At 41.7% G+C, this 18,228-nt stretch overlaps 1 long non-coding RNA gene across 1 annotated transcript in view; it reads right to left on the bottom strand.

The window, feature by feature from the left end:
* Positions 1–18,228, bottom strand: part of LOC110484889 (uncharacterized) — a 191,824-nt gene that overhangs the window by 164,076 nt on the left and 9,520 nt on the right. Inside the window, exon 2 of the long non-coding RNA XR_013339571.1 lies at positions 4,363–4,430. This is a non-coding gene — a long non-coding RNA (uncharacterized LOC110484889). The remainder of the gene's footprint in view (positions 1–4,362; positions 4,431–18,228) is intronic.

Raw genomic sequence — 18,228 nt, 5'->3', positions numbered from 1 at the left:
CAGAGTACTTCAATAGCAGTGACAAAATTTTGTAGCCACAATACTGGGAATATGGTCTAATTATTCTATAAACACACTTTGATTTGTTTACTTCAGTGTCAAATTAACTTCAAATATGTACCAACAGTCACTGATTTGATACGGTATACAATGCTGCCAGTGACTGCTTTCATTGTGGTGTGTGTAAATCTATCTCTTTTTAAAATGAGTTCATTTCTGAAAGCGTCTCTGCTGTACATTGTGAATACTAAACAGGGAAACACATATGCAACTTATTTAAAAGAAAATTATTTCCAATTAATTTTGCTCTGATCCAGCATATTTTGGCTTCATTTTATTTTTCCTTTTGAACAGTAGAAGGAATATTTTTTAGAAAGATGAATAAGTCATGGCGTGGAGAAACAAATTATAATTTTACTGGGGAAAAATGAGCTAAACTAACCTCATCTCTATCCATGAAGTTGCCCTGAACAAGTAGATTGTGCTGCTTTAAAAGAAAGACAGAACTTCGACTGTTATAACCAATCTATAAAACTGGGACAAGATCAAGTTTTTTGAGCAGTTGCAAACAACACAAATCCTGAAGAGATGCACTATAAAGCAAATTATTGCACTGTGGTTTTCATCTTTTTACAGTATCTGCCTAAACTATAGTCCAAAGAAAACATCAATGGCTTACAAAAATATTCCAATATGGGATTTTTTTGTCCTTTTTAGGGAGCTCTTTTCAGGGGTTGCTGCATACCATGACCGTCAGTGGTGGCAAGTAAGAAATTCAGTAATGGCAGCTGCTGCTGCTCTGCACAAATGACTTTGTGCACAACACATTTTAGGAAATCCTGGTTTGTATCATAAAGTGCCCTTCACAGAGAAGGATCTCCAAAAGGTTTGTAAGCTCTGAGAGAGGTCAGAAGCCCTCCCACTGAAACAAGGCCAGCTCAGGAGAGAATGGGGCTGCCAAATGGCATCTGTAAAAGTAAATAAGATAATTAAGCAGAAAAAAGAAAGCTTGTTAGTCCCACGTTCTGCCCATGTCAGAATGTAAATGGGCAGCTGTTTCTGTCCATTTACTCAAGTAGTATGGGAGGTGTGACATTATCCAGTGGACCAACACTGCCGAGGTTGCTTCAGCCCTCTGGTCCCTACATAAACACTTGCTGAGGTGTCCTGCTCCTGTTCTGCCATGAAACACTTAAGGACCTCACAGAGATCCCAGTGCCTGGGTGCTGTGGGCAGGATTTGGTCCCAGGCTGCTAACATGTGTGCAGTATAATCATCAAGACTCCACAGCTGGCTCCAATGTTCCCAGCAGTGCATCTCAAATGGCACTGAGCAGGGAAACAAGGACTTAGGCCTTTTAAAGGACTAAAATCACCAGGAAGAAAATACTGGATTTACTGTCATTAAGCTGCAACGATCTAGGGACTTGTGGAGAACTTGGAGTTTTAATACTTGTGAAGTAGAAATCATGGAAATTAGCAATGAAGTTGTGGAAATTAGAGGTTATTATTACAAAGCCTCTATTTAAGGGATAATGTTCTTGGCAGAGAAATATACAAGGCAATAAATTGCATTAGTAGGTGATTATATTCCCAAAGCAAAAACTGCAGTAGTGGCTGAATGAGTAACCACAAACACCATTATACAACAAGGGAAAGGATAAAAGCCACAACACTGTGCCTTCTAAAAATATTTTATACACACGCATTATTTCCATCCATTACTAGTGAGTTTAGGAGTATTGTGTTTCACTGTTCTTAGTCTTTCCATATTTACCTGAGTACAACAGATGAAGTCTAAAGGAGTTTAAAGTTCCTAGGTGGGCCTTGGGCACCTGACCCATCTGATGTGCACTGCTAAGGATATACAGTTTGTAGATCAAGTTCATGGCCAGGGAAACATTTTCAGCTTCTCCACAAGCACAAATGCAATAAGAAATCAAGGGGAAAGGATCATCTTCCCAAAAAATCTGTGGTCCAACCCTCTGCAGGTGCTTCCACTTGTGCAGATAATTCCTACTCTAGGACTAAGCCCTAGGTCAGCCCCTCAGGCTGACTGTGGTGTGGAGGGCAAGTCCTTCCTCCTCATCCTTACCTCTCATTTCTCAAAAATACCTCTCCTTCCTCCCACTTATTTAGGGTGAATTTCATCCAAGAGAAATAACTCTCCCAACACACAGCACACATGGTTAGCTGAAGCAAAGCAAACTAAAAAAATACAGCGAGAGCTGGTTCTTCATCTTTTCTGTACTTCATACTCTGCAGCTCAGGGCTCTGATGGCTCCTCAGCTATTCCAAGGCTGCTAAGAAGGATTCTCTTTTCTCCCTCATTATGTATGGCTGAAAATTTGTAACAGTTTCACCAGCCACGAGCCTCACTGCCATTATTCCTGCCACTTTCACATCACTATAAATCTGCTTTATGTGTATGGAGCATGCACTAACTCCCTTTGGAAACACTTCAACTCACTTGGAAATTGGGAGGAGGATACAACACGCCATTGCTATGTGCAAATTCACAAGAAAATTCTTTCTCTCCTACAATTTGCACTGACTGCCAGTAGGTTTCCATGAGGAGGAGATGGAATGGAGCTGGTTTTACCCTATAAATATCTGCTTGCAGTCTGTCTACCTGGCAGTCTATCTTACCTACACGGTTTCCAGAAAAAGGGTGGGGAGGGGATGTGCTGGAGCCTCTGCAAAGACCAGCTTCACATTCAGGAAGATGAAGTTCTCTGGCCAACTGTTCTACAGCCAGTACAGATACTGATTCCTCCAAGGAACAGGTGAAAACTGTTACGTTCTGGAGTCAGGCACCTGGAATGAGGATTTATCTCTGTTTCCAGAGTTTGGGTTCCCTACAGTAGGGTTATCCTCTGTCAATATGCATCTGAAAACAGTGGCAAAGTTATGTGCATGAAAATTCCCAGGCTCCACCTTCACCATTGAATTCTCTCTAGCTGATTTCACAATTCTAGGACAATACTCCAAAGTGTCTTCTGGTATGGTTTTATGGATGCGAAAAAAGTGAAGAGCAGATGTGTTGGGGGTCTGAAACATTTTACCTCAGCTGGCTTGACTGAGGAGAGACCTAAAAGATCTATGAGAAAGAAACTTTCATATTCAGCCTATCAAAAAGATGTAGAGCTGGTCCTCAGCTTCAGTAAGTGGCAACTGCAACACTTCCTGCAGGAGCAGCAGAAATATTCTGCACCAGGTGATGTGATCACCTCTACCAAGTAATGACAGGATTTGAGAGCTTAGACTTTCCTCTTTACTCTTGAGGAGGGATTTTCTAATTTGTCAGGTTTGCAGGTATCTGAAATGTGTGTTACAGTGCAGTTTAGCTAGAGTGAAATGAACTTTAAAGAGCCTAGCTCTTCAGATTTCTATTGACTCTGCTGCAAACATTCTGGTACTTGATTGAATGTTTCCAGGGTTTGGGCATCTATGACCTCCCTTGACAATCTGCTTCAGTGCCTCACTACCCTCATCATAAAAAAATTCTTCCTTACATCTAGTCTAAATCTACCCTCTTTAAAACCTTCACCACTTGTCCTATCACAACAGGCCCTGCTGAGAGAGGTTTGTCTCCATCTTTCTCATAAGCCCCCCTTTAAGTATTGAAAGGACACAATAAGGTGTCCACAGAGCCTTCTCTTCCCAGGGTGAACAGCCCCAAATCTCTCATCCTCTCAATGGAGAGGTGTCCAGCCCTTTGATTCATGGATACACTGATCTGCACTCCTAACTTCTGCAAATGAGCCCATCAAAGCTCAATTTTTCATCTTTTATGTATGTGGCTGATTTCTTATTTCTCAGGGTGAAACAGAAACAACTCTGGCCTTCCCTCAGCAGGCCAGAAGACTTCTTTGTACCCAGGCTCCCCACAGTAACTGTTGTACAAGACCAACAGGCTCTCCTAGTTTGGGCTTTACAGCTTCTAGTAGTACCTTCAAGACCTCTACCCCAAAACAACAAAGCTATTGCTGCCAAAGTAAATTGAAACTTTATTATTTGTTCCTCTAGGAGTCTTTCTGAGAAGTCTGGTTGATTTTCAAGTATCATTTGCTAACCCAATAAACTGGTCATTGGTTGACAAACTCATCTGGCTTTACCTTTAGTGGTTTAGGGACAATGTATAGGATTCCTTTAGCAGGCAGAGTTCCAACACTGGGACAAAACAGCTGGATTGTTTTCAGCTCTTGCAGCTGCTTGCAAAGCTTTGGACACAGCAGCAGCAGTATTAAGTGAGCAACAGTCACTACAAGGGCTGGAGTTGGTCCCTTGTCAATAAGGATGCATTTTTACCTTTGAATGGGTTTCCAGGCCTTAAAATCTGAATCAGATGTGCCTCTGTTACCTGAGAACTGGAGAGAATCAAAGCCAAATCCAGAGTAAAGCTGTTTGGAGGAAGATCAACAGATGTACCTGCAAGCAATGTGTTTAGAATGGTTTTTAAATAATTTTCTTTATAATTTTTACTTATCATAAAAAATTACAAAAATAATTATGCACATTTGAGCAAGTCTAACTTAAGTTATTTTTGCCTTTTTAAATATCTACATCAAGGATAATTGTAACTTTTTTTCCCAAAGCTCTGGACCTACAAGTGTAATACAAATACCAGCAGCATTGGCAGCTATCCTGCCAGGATTGTGTGCAAGAACAAAAGGCTGGGGATTTCTAGCACATTCATTTGGTATGTCAGACACTGCATGGAGTGCTGTAAACCCTCAGTGTAGGCTTTGAATTTATGTATTGACCATAAGTAAACACATTTCTCGTGGACTCCTCTGCTCACAGGGGCCTCGTGTCACTCGTGTCCCCATACAGTGACCAAACTGGCTTTATGCATATGCTGCATCAGGTTTTATACATATGCATATATCAGGTTATATCTCTGCTGAAAGCCATGCCAGGATAAAATAAATAAGTAGATATCACAGTTCTTTCTGTTCTTTTATCCTTAGACCAGGTACACTCGGGACACAGAATATGCGCCAAAAAAACCAAAAAGAGTGAAAACCTGTTTAAAATATTAACCCCCTTACAATAACAATGAAGCTTCTGTGTCTTTCTCCTCACTTCACTCTGATGTCTTCCACTTTAAAGAGCACATTCCATTGCTATCAATGTACTAGACAGTAACACACCTTCCAAATCAGCTGATGCCAGCTGACAATGCAGATAAAAGACCTAAAAAAAACCCAGTATGTTAAACTGCACTGGGAGTTGTTGGGAGAATTGCTGCAGATTATTGTCCTGAGATTCAGAAAGGGGAAAAAACCACCACCACAAGTAACAGGTAAGGATTTCTATTTCTGCACCTTCAGTAGAGCAATTTGTAGCTGACAGGATCTGACAAGCATCCCACTAGAAAAAATTACTTCCACAGATGAGCTTCAAACCCATGGGATCATCAAGGCAGGGGATAAGGAGAAGTGTGTGGGGGTAGGGGGACAGCAGGAAGTTCTCTGCTCGTTGAAGTGCAGTCAGATGCAATAAATATCAGCAACTGTGCATTGACAAACCATCCTACCAAGGCCTGCAGCTAAGATGAAACCAGGAATAATGTTCATAATTCAGCATATTCTTAATTCCTGAAAGAGCACTGTGGGCTGTCCTGTTCCTGTCCTGTCCTGCTGATGTACTCTGGGCATACATCAGTGCTACCAGATCCTTCCATCTGTGCCAACTGAGATCTGGTGTAAAACTGATTCCTGGTCTCGCCCTGACAGGAGAGAAAAAGTCTTTCTGAAATCAAGATCATCCTGACTCAGTTCTGGATAGATGACTTCCTAGAATTTCCCCAAGACCTTTTTCTTTTCTGCCTGCTTCTGTGTGTGAACCAAAGCCTGGGAGGGTGAGGTCCTCATAGCCAAGGGCTAGGAAAACAGCCATTCTGCAGGAAGGAAGGCAAAACATAAAGGATAATTGAGAAAATATAGTAGGTATATGGTAATGAAAGATCTCCAAGATGATTTATTGATGTCTGATACAAGGCTCACAAAACTATCCATAAGACTACAAAACTTGCACCATCTTGGATCACAGCAGGAAACATGGCAGGAGACAGCCTCCCACGCTGGTTCAGGAGCAATTCTTTAGGTGTACAGCATTTGTGGGATGAGCTCTCCCCGAGAAGACACTGAAATACGAACCCAAGCCCACAGAACCGCAGAAACAGAACCTGATCTTCCCAGAAAATCCTGTGATGCCATGTTCCTAACAGAGGCTGAGGACAACAAGCTGACCTTCTGTGTGACCCATGCCAGTGCTCAGGCTCAATGGATTACTCAGTCACTACCACTCACTCACTCACCCACCACTAAATCTTACTACACTCAGTTCAAAAGCTCACCACCAAAGCAATGCATAGCACATCCCAAGTCAAATACCTTCAAACTACTGCAGAGAGGGACAACAGCCAAGAAAAAAGATGTTCATTAATTGCAGTGTCCTAAACTCATGAGGAACCCATCTTTCTCCTTTTCCTTCCATTTCTGGCTGCATATGATGCATGAACTCAGCCTTTCAGAACAGAGACTGAAGAAAAGGTCTTCTGGTACCATCTCCATGAGAGGCTTGGTGGGAAATAAAACACCAAGTATAACAGCAGAGAAGAGGGGAGACAAATGGGCATAAATAAAGACCAGGGAGAAAATGCACAGAAGAATCTTTCTGTCCTCCAGATAGAAGGAAGAAGCAGCTCAATTTCAATGTTCTTCTGCAGTAATGTTTACATAGATACCTTCAAGGCAGATATGGAAATATCAAAAAGGTAGCTCAGGGGTGTGGTGCCTTGTTTCAATGAGTGCCCTAACAGACAGTGGATGTGTAAGGTAGGAGTTGGCTCCACTGCCTACGCTAGAGACATCAGTGGCTTTGCAACACAGTGAAACACAAACGGAGGTGAATTGGAAGACAGAAATGAAAACTGGGGACACAAAATCAAATGGCCTCTGTACCTGGAAGGACACTGAGCTCAGCCAAGATCCTGGAGTCACCACGAGAGCCCACGCTCGAAAGAGGCTGCTTTGCTGGTGAAATTCTCTCAGCTGTGAGTCTACCTGCCGACTCCACAAATGCATTAATAAAAGCAGACCGAGACAATTTAATAAGCTCACTCCTGCTGCCAATTCCTTTTCCTCCATTAAAAGAAATAACCCATCCCTCTGGTTCCAGTCTGCTAACCAGCTGGCATAAAGCCCATGTGGGGCTCAGCTCTCCGGCCCTGAAAGGCAAGAGGTGAAATCCAGTCCTTGCTTAATACCAACAGTGTAAAGCCAATTTAAAAGTCTTTAAAAATCTATCTTTGATCGAAAAGAAGATGTTGTTTAATTGAAAAGTCTCTTTTTCTGGAACAGATGGATTTTCCTCAAGCTGCAGGCACTTCAAAAGGATTCCCAGTAATGTCAGAGCTTCTTAGGTTTAAACTGTCAGCATTGGAAGGGCTGCTACAGGCTTTCGTCTCCTGCCAGTTCCTAAAGACCTCTAGTGTATAAAGATCCATTTTAAGTAATATAAATGCGTTAAAAATACAGTAGGGAGGGAAAACATTAAGAAAAAATATTTCATCCAAATAAGAAGTTATCATGGTTTCTGCTGGAGACTAATTTCCACAGTAGTTAGGTATTTTTGTCTTATTAATATTTTTGCTTCTTGTTCCTTCATTTGCATAATGTAAACAGTAATGAGGTACCCATTGCTGTAGACGCACAAACCCATGTTTTGGAATTGCTGCTTTACTTCAAATGTGTTGCATTTAAATGAAGATGGAAAATGCACTTAGGCAGGCATTATTATTCAATAAAGTGTGCCCTGTCATGTCTCATCATGCTTTACTAAAACTTTGTAACTCTGGCATAGCTGGCATAAAAATAGGGATATGCCAGTATCTGAATGGAGACATAACATTCTCCTCCAGGGAGTGCAGACAAGCAGTTAAGTGAATTGATGCCATACCCAAACTCCATTGAGCCCTCAAAATAAGACAGACTGGGTTTTTTTAAATTTCAGAACTGCCCTCTGCACCTTAACTTTCTTGACCCATATGAGGATTTACATTTTCTGCATATATAGGTTTAAATTCCTGGCATACCCTTTCTGTAGAAAGCAGCAAAAAACATGGGCAATTTGCTTTAAAAACTATTCCTCCACACAGACAATGATGAGATCTATTCAAAATTAAAGCAGATGAACACCTGATTCTCAAATCCATAGGCAGCTCAGGTTTAAGGACAACAGATCTGAGAACATTTCACTGTTGGACTGGAGAGAGATGTTCTCTAGGGTCTGACAAGCACCAGGCAAGCTCAGCCCCTCTGTTCCTTCTCTGCCGGGACTCACACAAACCCCATCCAGCTGATGTGGATTCTGCCACATCTCCATGTCCTGCTTTTCCTGCACATGGGTTCTATGAGATTTTCAGTTCAGCAGTTCATGCAAGCTTTGGGACTTTCCCTCCCTGGACTTAGTGTCTGTGAACCTCATCCTCATGCTTTGTTATGCCTAAATTTCTCACTTGCATGACAAGAGCCACAGGGCTTTAAGGGGTATGGGGGAAAACAGGACTGCACAGAGTCTGTAGGAATGCAAGTGGGACACCACAAAACATATGACAGGAAAAATCTTCTAAAACATATGCACATATAAAACTAATTTTTGGGTTCCCTGTACATCAGGATCCATAAGGAATCTTCTGTCATGTCACATCGGATTAGACATAGCAGCATATTCCCTTCACAGCAACAGGATTGGCTGGTTTGCAGAACACTCCTGTTTGCTATCAGTAAATTTGGGAGTGAGGGGCAAGGGGTTAGATCAGGGTAATTAAAAGGTTATTTTGTTACCAATTACTTCTGTTGCTATTGTTCTCCTGAGCTATCCCTGGTGTAAGTCTATTAAGTTTTTGGAGTGGCAACAGGGACAAATTTGGCTCACTGTACTTAAATATTTTTTTTTGTATTTGATACTTGTGGCTGTATTTATATCCAAAGCAATATGTCTCTTATTACAAACATAAGTCTTTGTAATGGCATAAGCACTGAATGCATAGGACATTTAGCCCATAAAAATAACGAAGGTCTGATTCAGTCTTCATTGAAATCATCTACAAAACCCTCATAGTTTCTAATGGAAACAGAATCAGGCCCCAGCTTTCCTGCCCTTTAGAGGGGAGAGTTGCATTAAGAGTTGGTGGTAATATCCCCATATTGATGACTCATTCACTTTGCAGTACATAACATTTTATGAAGTAGAGAATCACTTTCCCTAAGCAATTACAATTTTGAGACAGGATCTTGGGCACTGGCAAGTTCCTTTGTTTCACAGCCCACTCCTGTGTGATGCTACAGTCACTCTTAGCATGCCTGCCTGGCTATTTGCTAGAGTAAATAATTTGCAAAATGTGGTTTCTGTGATAAGAAGAGATCCCAGCAGGGTATTAAAGCGTGGGTTAAGATCTCAATGAGTGATAGTTTCCCTTAAACTTCTCACCTCATTTCTTCAGCTTCTCAGTTAGGGGCCTGTCTGTAAGAACAAGAACATCCACCTCTGAACCATATCAGCCTTCCTGAAAGGAGTCCCCTTTACCCCTTGTCCAGTGTCAGTGTGAACAAAAAGAGCTTATCACATATGTAATAACACGAGCAAAATGCAACTACTACAGAAATCTTTAAAAACTTATGCACGTTACCTCAGTTCTGGCAGAAATATAGGTATGCCTTCCACCACATTTTGGAAAATAGCAAAAATAGGGAAAATAGCAAAAATAAGAAAAATAGCAAAAATAGCAAAAATAGCAAAAATAGCAAAAATAGCAAAATCCTCACATCTCTCCAGCAAGACTGCTTAGAGCTACTGTGAGCTCTGCCCACAGGAGCAATGGGCTGTATTAAGAGCATTGCAACAACTGAAATGTATGGCTCCAACAGTGGGAAGAGTATATATTGATACCAGTAACTTAACTTCCACCATTGAAACAGGAAGGCTTAGTTATTTAGGATGAAGGCCCCAAGCCACACCTCTGTATTGAGAAAAGATGTCAAAATGGACAGACCATCTAACGGTGCTCCATAGGCTGCTCCAGGGGGTGGCTGTGTTCTTTTCAACTCAGAAATATTTTGCAGTGCTTAAGCAAAGCATTACCTTGGCCACTCGCTCTCTCTAGTGGCCACTGTGGAGAATAACCTGCTTGTACAAACGCTCCAAATGTTTCTGAAGGAAAAGAACTTCCAGAAAAGAAAGTCAAACTACTGGCTTTAAACAGAGAGCGTCAAACACTTGATCTGCCACTCAGACCTCTGGCATCTCACCGTCACACTGGGGAGGATGTAGGAAACAGGGCTGGTTTTCTTCTAACAAACCTGGAACTGCTCACTGAGCTATCTGCTTCTGTTTCTGACATGGTCACCGTGTCCTTGAGATGCACTGCTAATGCACAGCTTTGGATGGGAGAATATACAACAGAATCTGCTCGAAGTCCAAAAGCAGCAGAAATGTTCTCCTATAAATTAAATTGCTATAGGCTCTGCTAAAATGTAAAAATGCCCTTTTTTTCTTTTCTTTTTTTTTTTTTTTAAAGGTGAATGTAATTATCATAACCCAACACAGTCTTTTCAGCCAGGCTTTCTGATACAAAGCATCTTCCTCTTCCACTACAGCTTCTGCTCTTACAAATTTCAGATTGCCCAGCAGCAATCTGCAATTCCTCTTGTAACATTTCCCAAGGAACGGCTGTGCTGGCCTTTGGATTATATTCCTCAAAAACGGGTGAAGAAGAGTTTTTAAATATAAAGAGAAAATGGAATTTATAGATTAGAATTTAAAACAAGTGGAAAATAGATGCAAATTAAATGAGTTGCTGCATAACAGTTATGGAAAAGACAGTGCCAAGGTTTTGGTTTTAAATAGAATACTTTCACTCCATGTAATTTTCTTAATCCAGAGACTGAAGTTACAAGGCACTACCTCAATCTATTGTTTAATGACATTTATAACTCTATAATAGTATTTTGCGAAAATAACTGCTCAGGCTTAACATTTGTGACTATGGAATAGACAATACAGTGATGTCATGAATACAAAGTTAGTAAATTATAATCTGTCACTTGGCTTTAGATAAGCATATTTCTTCAGACAATAGGTATGATTAATATAAGTGCAAATGAACCATGAATCTCTTCAATTATTCTTATTTAGATTCATTTTCCTATGAGTTTTCATTTAGTTCCTATCACAATCTCTTTACCATAAATCAAAGGCAGCCTGGTCTTGTGGCAATATGTCTACTTAACATAATGAAGAAACACCTACAGTCATTAAAAATAGCATTTCCATGATCCAAAGTTCTTTTATAATACTAAAGTCTTGTGTCTGAGGCCATATTCTGGAATTTTCAATATTGTCTCTTCTTCTCTACCATCAGATTGTTACTATCAACCACAGAAACTACATTTAAAGCCTTTTACTTTAAACACTAAACCCAGGTGACCTGGAGCAATAAAGATATGATTCTCCTAATGCTAGAACCTCAGCTGATTTACCTATCAACACCCATCTCTTGTCCTGACAACATGGAAATGAGTTAGTATTATCAAAATAGTCCGTTCTGATTCTTGGGATCAAGTGTTAGGCCTGTGAGATTGCAGATGCGGGTTTTCAGTTCAGGCAGATCCTCAGGGGACAACTTGGGCCCTTTATTGCATCAGTACTAATAAAGATAATTACTTTTTAGCTGTTCCACTCAAGTCCACAGCCCCCTTGATCACAGCAAGCAGCTGGTCCAAAGTATCCCAGCCAGAATCCTTGTGCTCCATCTGGCTCATGCTGTCCTTTGAGTTGCAAACTGCACATCTGCAGCAGGATTCCCATGCTGCTCATGACACCCTAAAACCCTGCTTCTGGATGTCATGGTCTCAGCTGAGTTCATGACTCCTTGTGAGAGTAAGGAAATGCATCCAAAAGACTCTTGTCATGCCCTCTGTTGGGAACCACCCATTTAAAGCCCCACACAAAGCCCCAGGGTCACAAAAACTGTGCCACAGCTCCTTTATGTTGCTTCTCCCTCACCTGTTTGCCTCCCAGTACCATATCAGGTTTTAATCTTCTGTTTTCCTAACCTTTCTGACACACAGTTGATCAACTTCAACCCACTTCCCAAGGAGATCCTGGTTCACCCCTGGAGCCTCCCGTGCCTCTCTGCGGAGAATCTCCTATGGAAACCAGCAGAATAGGCAGAAGGCAAGGAGATAATCAGGCAGCCGATGTGGTCTGAATATGAGTCTCTTTATCTCTTTATGCATTCTCTCCTCAAATTGTATGACCTGCATTTCAGGCACCCTTGGGCTTGGGATTTACATTTTTAATATCAGGGGCTTGTGACGCTGTCCTCTTGTTGGTTAATTGGTATCACAGAGCAAGTGTTTTCCCTTCCACTGAAATAAATCTCCCCTAAAGCTGCAATTGCTCATTCTTTTGTTCCGTCCTCATTTGAAATGGGTTCTGCAAAGCCTCCACACCATGCTAAATAATCTTCAACTCTCACTTTTTAAAATCTGTTGGTTTATGCCTTAATGGCTTTGATGGGCTTTGCTATTCAGTCTTGTTACTTAAACCACTTTCCTCATATTCCTAAACTCTGTGTTTTCATTCATCCTTACCACAGTGGACTCTTTGAAGCTGAAAGGATTTATTTATCATCCAGAATACTTTTCCCCCCTGATTTTGGAAACATACCTTTTTAAAAGACAATGTGACACAGTTCAGAGTATTTTCTTGGTCTAGAATACTGAGTTTAAAACAAATGCATTTTGTCTTCTGATTTGCTGAAAATCCATCTGTACCTCTCAGGGAATAATTTTTCCACTGGATCTGTGTCAGCTCCAAACAATAGAAACATTGCACTCATCATCAGTTTAATGTGATCTGAAATAACATTCTGTCTGAAGTCTGTATTTAGTGGTGTTAATAAAAGCTAATCAGTAGCAATGGTGAATTTCTGAAAGATTACTGCACATGAGCTGTAATTCTCTGTCTTCAATATGCATTGCAATTTTAAATTAAACTAATTTGGACACACATAGGAAATGTCAGTCTGGGTAACACTGTGTAAACAGACTGAAGTATCACAGAGGAGGATCAGGAACAAATAAAATTGTCTGTGTGACTTTGTTCTTAAATCAATGTTGACACTTTTGCTGCTCCTACAATGCTAATGTAACTTTCGGCTCTTTCTTCATGTGCTGTCCTTATTGTGCAACCATGGAAATACTGAAAAGAGTAATCATCATTTTGTCAGCCATTTATTTTAATATTGTTCTCCAAATATTTGAAAATACCTAAAAACAAGGGGAGAATTTCCGAAGCTCATCTATCAGTCGGAGGCAGCCTGCTCTCCTTCCAACCCACACACAGCTTCTTCGAAAACTGGAAAGACATCCATGTATTTGAAAACCCGCCAGCTGCTTCCAGGCCAGACAGCTGATGTGCCCAGATTCCTCCATTCTCTGGGGGGGAAAAATTAATCAGGAGCCAAAGTTGTTTTGTTTTCTCTTATATTATACACTGATTACAGAAAGAAATAGTGTCACCGAAAAAATTCAGTCAAAAAGGGTTTTTCTAATGACTGAAATTGTGATTCAGCCCCAAAAGACATAGAGATTGAGCCAGCCTGAAACCAGAGATGTCACTTCATCTGGCTTCTATGGGAAAAGAACTGAATCCACACTGAGCCCAAATTTCTGGGCTGATATGTAATAGCATTTGCCTAATTAGAGTCCAGCTGGAGGCTTATTATATAGCAGGATACAGTAGGCTTTTGCTTCTTCAAATCAGACTTGGACACAGGCTTGGCTGAAGAACTTGACTTCCTGTGATCTAACCAGGATATGACTGTATGTAATGGGACTGTAACTGTTTTTTTTATTACAAACTGGCCCCTGCAGAACTTTGACTTTCCCTGCAGCCAAGGTCTCTCACCTGCAGTCCTGACATGCTTCAAGCTGCAGGCTGAAATACCAGTTTTAAGGGTGTGGTTAAACACAGAAGCAAGAACCAAGGTTTGTATATGCATTGTGTGGCCTGGAGTTAACCCACTTAACTATATGAAGGTCATCTTCCTAGTTTTACGTGGGCAATTGTAGCAGCTACTTTAGTATCTCACAGCAGGAGGGAGCTCTTCCAGGTTTAGTCGATGCTTGCAAAGTGCTCTTGAGGTTGTAAAGAACTTGAAGGGCTATTTTGTAAAGTTGTGTGCAGAACATCACAGCACAGGCCATTCCTTACCTGGTCAAGATGGATTTATCCAACATTTTATTTCCAAGTGATAAATTCCCTACTCATACTGTCGCTGAGGTTTCACCAGAAAAGAATTTGAAGGGATTCTGCTCTTGGGCAAATAGGAAATTTGAAATCCATGAGAGGAACTCTTTCAGCAATCCTTCCAGATTAGAAACACATTTCTGCATTATTGGATAGGCTGGGGGAGAGTTGTCACCAGGACTTGCCTCCTTGCATGGTGAAACATTCCACAAGGATCAGAAGTATATCCTTCTGCAAAATGCACCAGGGACTAGATGGTTTTGGTGGCCATAGTTCTCTATGCTTCCAGGAGAACAGCAACCAGAATTCCAAACTGCTGTATTCAAGCTCCAATGATACCAATCAGTACCCATGAGGACCGGGGACTTAATATTTGCTATTAAAGATAGCAAGAAAGATAGCTTGCCTGCCACAGATTTTTCCCAATTTTTGTATGATGACTAAGTCTCAGACATCAGACACACTTTCCAGACCTTGAACATCAGCTTGGCTGTGGTAATTACCCATGCACAGATACAGAGTCTGAGGCAAGACTTCAACTCATCTGAATTAGATTCACTAACAACAGCAGAAATTAGCTATGTTCCAAGTACAGCTCAGGGACTAAGTGCTTATACATGCATATTTGCCACAGGTCACATAACATTATTTAATGTATTATTCCCAAACCCGGTTGACACCCTTTGTGTTAATTTCTTTACATGTGGGCCTTATTTCATAAACTAACAAAAGTAAAATCTACACACACCCTTAATGCTGACACTTTTATAGAGGAGCAATGGATATAACTGCTGCTGCTTTCATACACCCTCTTCTGATCACAGAAGGCCAACCTCTCTTACTGCCCACCCTTCTGCCTCTGACAGAAGACAGTAAGAGCAAGCAGGTCATGTCACAGTCAAGTTCTATTCTAAACAAGTCAGGCTAAATAATCCAACAGCAAACTCTAGTAAAAACCACCCAAGTTAGAGGGATGAGACTTGTTAACAATCACTTAACTGAACAGTGAAGTCTAAATGTAAGTGGGCTTGTTTGGACTTACACCAGTTCAGGCAGTGAGCACATATACGCTTCAGGCAGCAGATGGGATGGGAAGGAAAGGAAAGGAGTTCGATCCCTATCATCATGCCCACGAGTATCAAACTGGTGGGAAGCTGAGAAGGGAGACTCCTTCAGGCAGCACAACTCCTTACCTTGCAAAGGGACACCTGGGAGGGCACATTTCTTAACTGGGAACATCAGTGGCCCTACCTGGAACTGGCACAGGTCACACACCTCACTCCATGACTCCTGCAGCCACGTCCTCCCAGTGTTGAGAGGCCAGACACAGGGACCTGACTCCTGGCCAAGCCACTTCAGCTGCTGACTCTGTTTCCTTGCACATCTCTTCTGTCCCAGCACTATAATCCCAGAATTCAATTTAGGAATTCTGAATTCAGAAAGAAAGCAAGCCTATACCACCTAAGAGAAACAACATCTCTCTCCCTTTGCTCACTGATTAGTAATTTTTAGCTGCTTCAATTCCCCCTAAAACTTGCAATTCAAGAAGTAGAGAAAATACTCTTCTCATTAGCAATAACAGTCATGTGAAAAGAAGAAACAACTTGTCTCACTAATTATGGGCATTGTGTTTGCAGTCCACTTGCTCCTGATCACTTCTTTTTAGTTACTCCTTGTACTCTGCCTCATCTTGCTTGGAAAGACAGCAGCACAAGGGGAATATAGTACCTCTTACTGCTCAACTTCTTCATTTTTATAAACTTTACGTATGCCTATTCACCTCTCCCTCAGAGGATAATGAGGTACAGTGATGGTTAATACCAGAAGTCTGGTAACAACAAGTCCTATATAATATTATTCTTTACATAGCATCATGAACAGGTGAGCCAGCAGTACTTTTTCTAGTACTACAGTCCATTCCACTTCCCATGGAGTTTTCTCTGCCCCAAAATAAAATGAGACAAGTAAGTTAAATCTAACAAGCACCTTAAACAGACATTACTTCCCTGGTCTTCCACAGGAGTGAGTGAAGACAAGACACCTCTGTGGTTAAGAAATTAAGTTAAAATAAGAGATGACCTCAGCAACCCAAACTGGAAAGACAGGGAAAAAAAAAAAAAAGAAGAAGAAAAAATACAATTCCAAACTGCTTTCTGTTTTTCATGTTGTTTGCAGCCATGCAAACCTCATTAGAGCTGAATTTCTGCAGAGCATCATAGTGACATTCAATGGACCACTTGCAAATATGCATTTCTTTTAAGTGTCCTGAACAAACTATCTGGGTCTGGAGCTGGGGCCAGACGTTTGTTAGAAAGCCAAGCTCTGGGCAAAATAACCATCCAAGCTTCCACACTTGCTCCAATTTGCCAATTAAACATACAAAACAAATAATGCAAAAGGGGAGGGAGGAGCAACACCCTGTTGCTTTGCCAGAAAATGTTAAAATAAGCCAGAGATAGGAGCCAGTAGAGCTACTTACACCACATTATAACATGCAGAGCATTGCCTGCCTCCTGATCCTGACAGTAATTTGTCATTGTACTGCAGCCTCATTGTGCTTGTTTCCTTTAAGGGAGACAGAAGTCTCATCTGCAATCTTTGAGGGAGTGTGGTCAGGCTGCCTAGCAAGATATTTCAAGGGAAGACCATTATTCCCACCTTGGAAAGCCCACAGTTTCTCTGTGTGTGCAAAAACCTAACCAACACACCATAATGTGGAGCAGTCTGCCCCAGCAAAGGGTTCAATCACTAATCCTCTCTGGTACTCACTCAAAGCAGCAAATGTGCTCTGGAAGCACACTAGGGAGTAGCTCTCAGCCAGCTCTCACAAGCAGTAAACACTGCAAAGGATGCCTTGGAATGCCTCTCTGAGTTCCAGTTTATGCCTTCTTCCTGCACCCAGAGGCAGATAGCTGCACACCAGGCAGACTAAAGATAGGCTTGCCTAAGACCTTCTATATGACACTCCTCTTGAGCTCCAGTTTCATTTGTGCACCAAGAACACAGCAATTGGGCACCACCTAGCAAAAAGCAATGCTGAAATTCTCTCATTGTGTCCATCTTTCTGGCACTCTCTAGGATGGTTTCAGCTGGGAACTGTCTCCTGCACAGAGTCACTGCACATAAACAGAAAATGAGGGAAACTGAGTTTGTGGAGCTTGGCAAGATGTGGTCCAGAGTCCCGAAGGAATTGACTGGTGTAGTTGCCAAGCCACTCTCCATGATATTTGAAAAGCCATGGCAGACAGGTGAAATCCCTGGTGATTGGAAGAGGGGGAAATTGTACCAATCTTTAAAAAGGAAGACCCTGGGAAACACCAATCTGTCAACCTCACCTCTGTGCCTGGGAAGATCATGGAACAGATCCTCTGAGAAACCCTGCTAAGGCACATGGAGAACAGGGAGGTAATTCATAACAGCTAGAACAGCTTCACCAAGGGCAACTCTTGCCTGACCAGCCCAGTGGCCTTCTATGATGAAGTGACTACATCGATGGACAAGGGAACCATTACTGGTGTCATTTATCTGGACTTCAGGAAAGCCCTTGACACGGTCTCCCACAGCACCCTTCTCTCTAAATCAGAGAGAGGTGGATTTGATGAGTGGACTGTTGGATGGATAAGAAAGTGGTTGGATGTTTGCATACAGAGGGTCAATCTCTCAGAGCCCTGATGGACATCAGTGACAAGTGGTATCTCTCAGGGATCCATATTGGGACCAATATCTCCATTAATGACATGGACAAAGGGATCAAGTGCACCCTCAGCAGACGCCACCAAGCTGAGTGGTGATGCCCAGAGGGATCTGGACAAGTTTGAGAATTGGGCCCACTGGAATCTCATGAGATTCAGTAAAACCAAGTGCAAGGTGTTGTACCTGGCTCAGGGCAACCCCTGATATCAGT

Source organism: Lonchura striata, chromosome 3, assembly GCF_046129695.1.
Source record: "Lonchura striata isolate bLonStr1 chromosome 3, bLonStr1.mat, whole genome shotgun sequence".
NCBI lineage: Eukaryota > Metazoa > Chordata > Aves > Passeriformes > Estrildidae > Lonchura > Lonchura striata.
The sequence above is the reverse complement of the archived record's forward strand: the minus strand, read 5'-3'. Positions and strand labels throughout refer to the sequence as shown.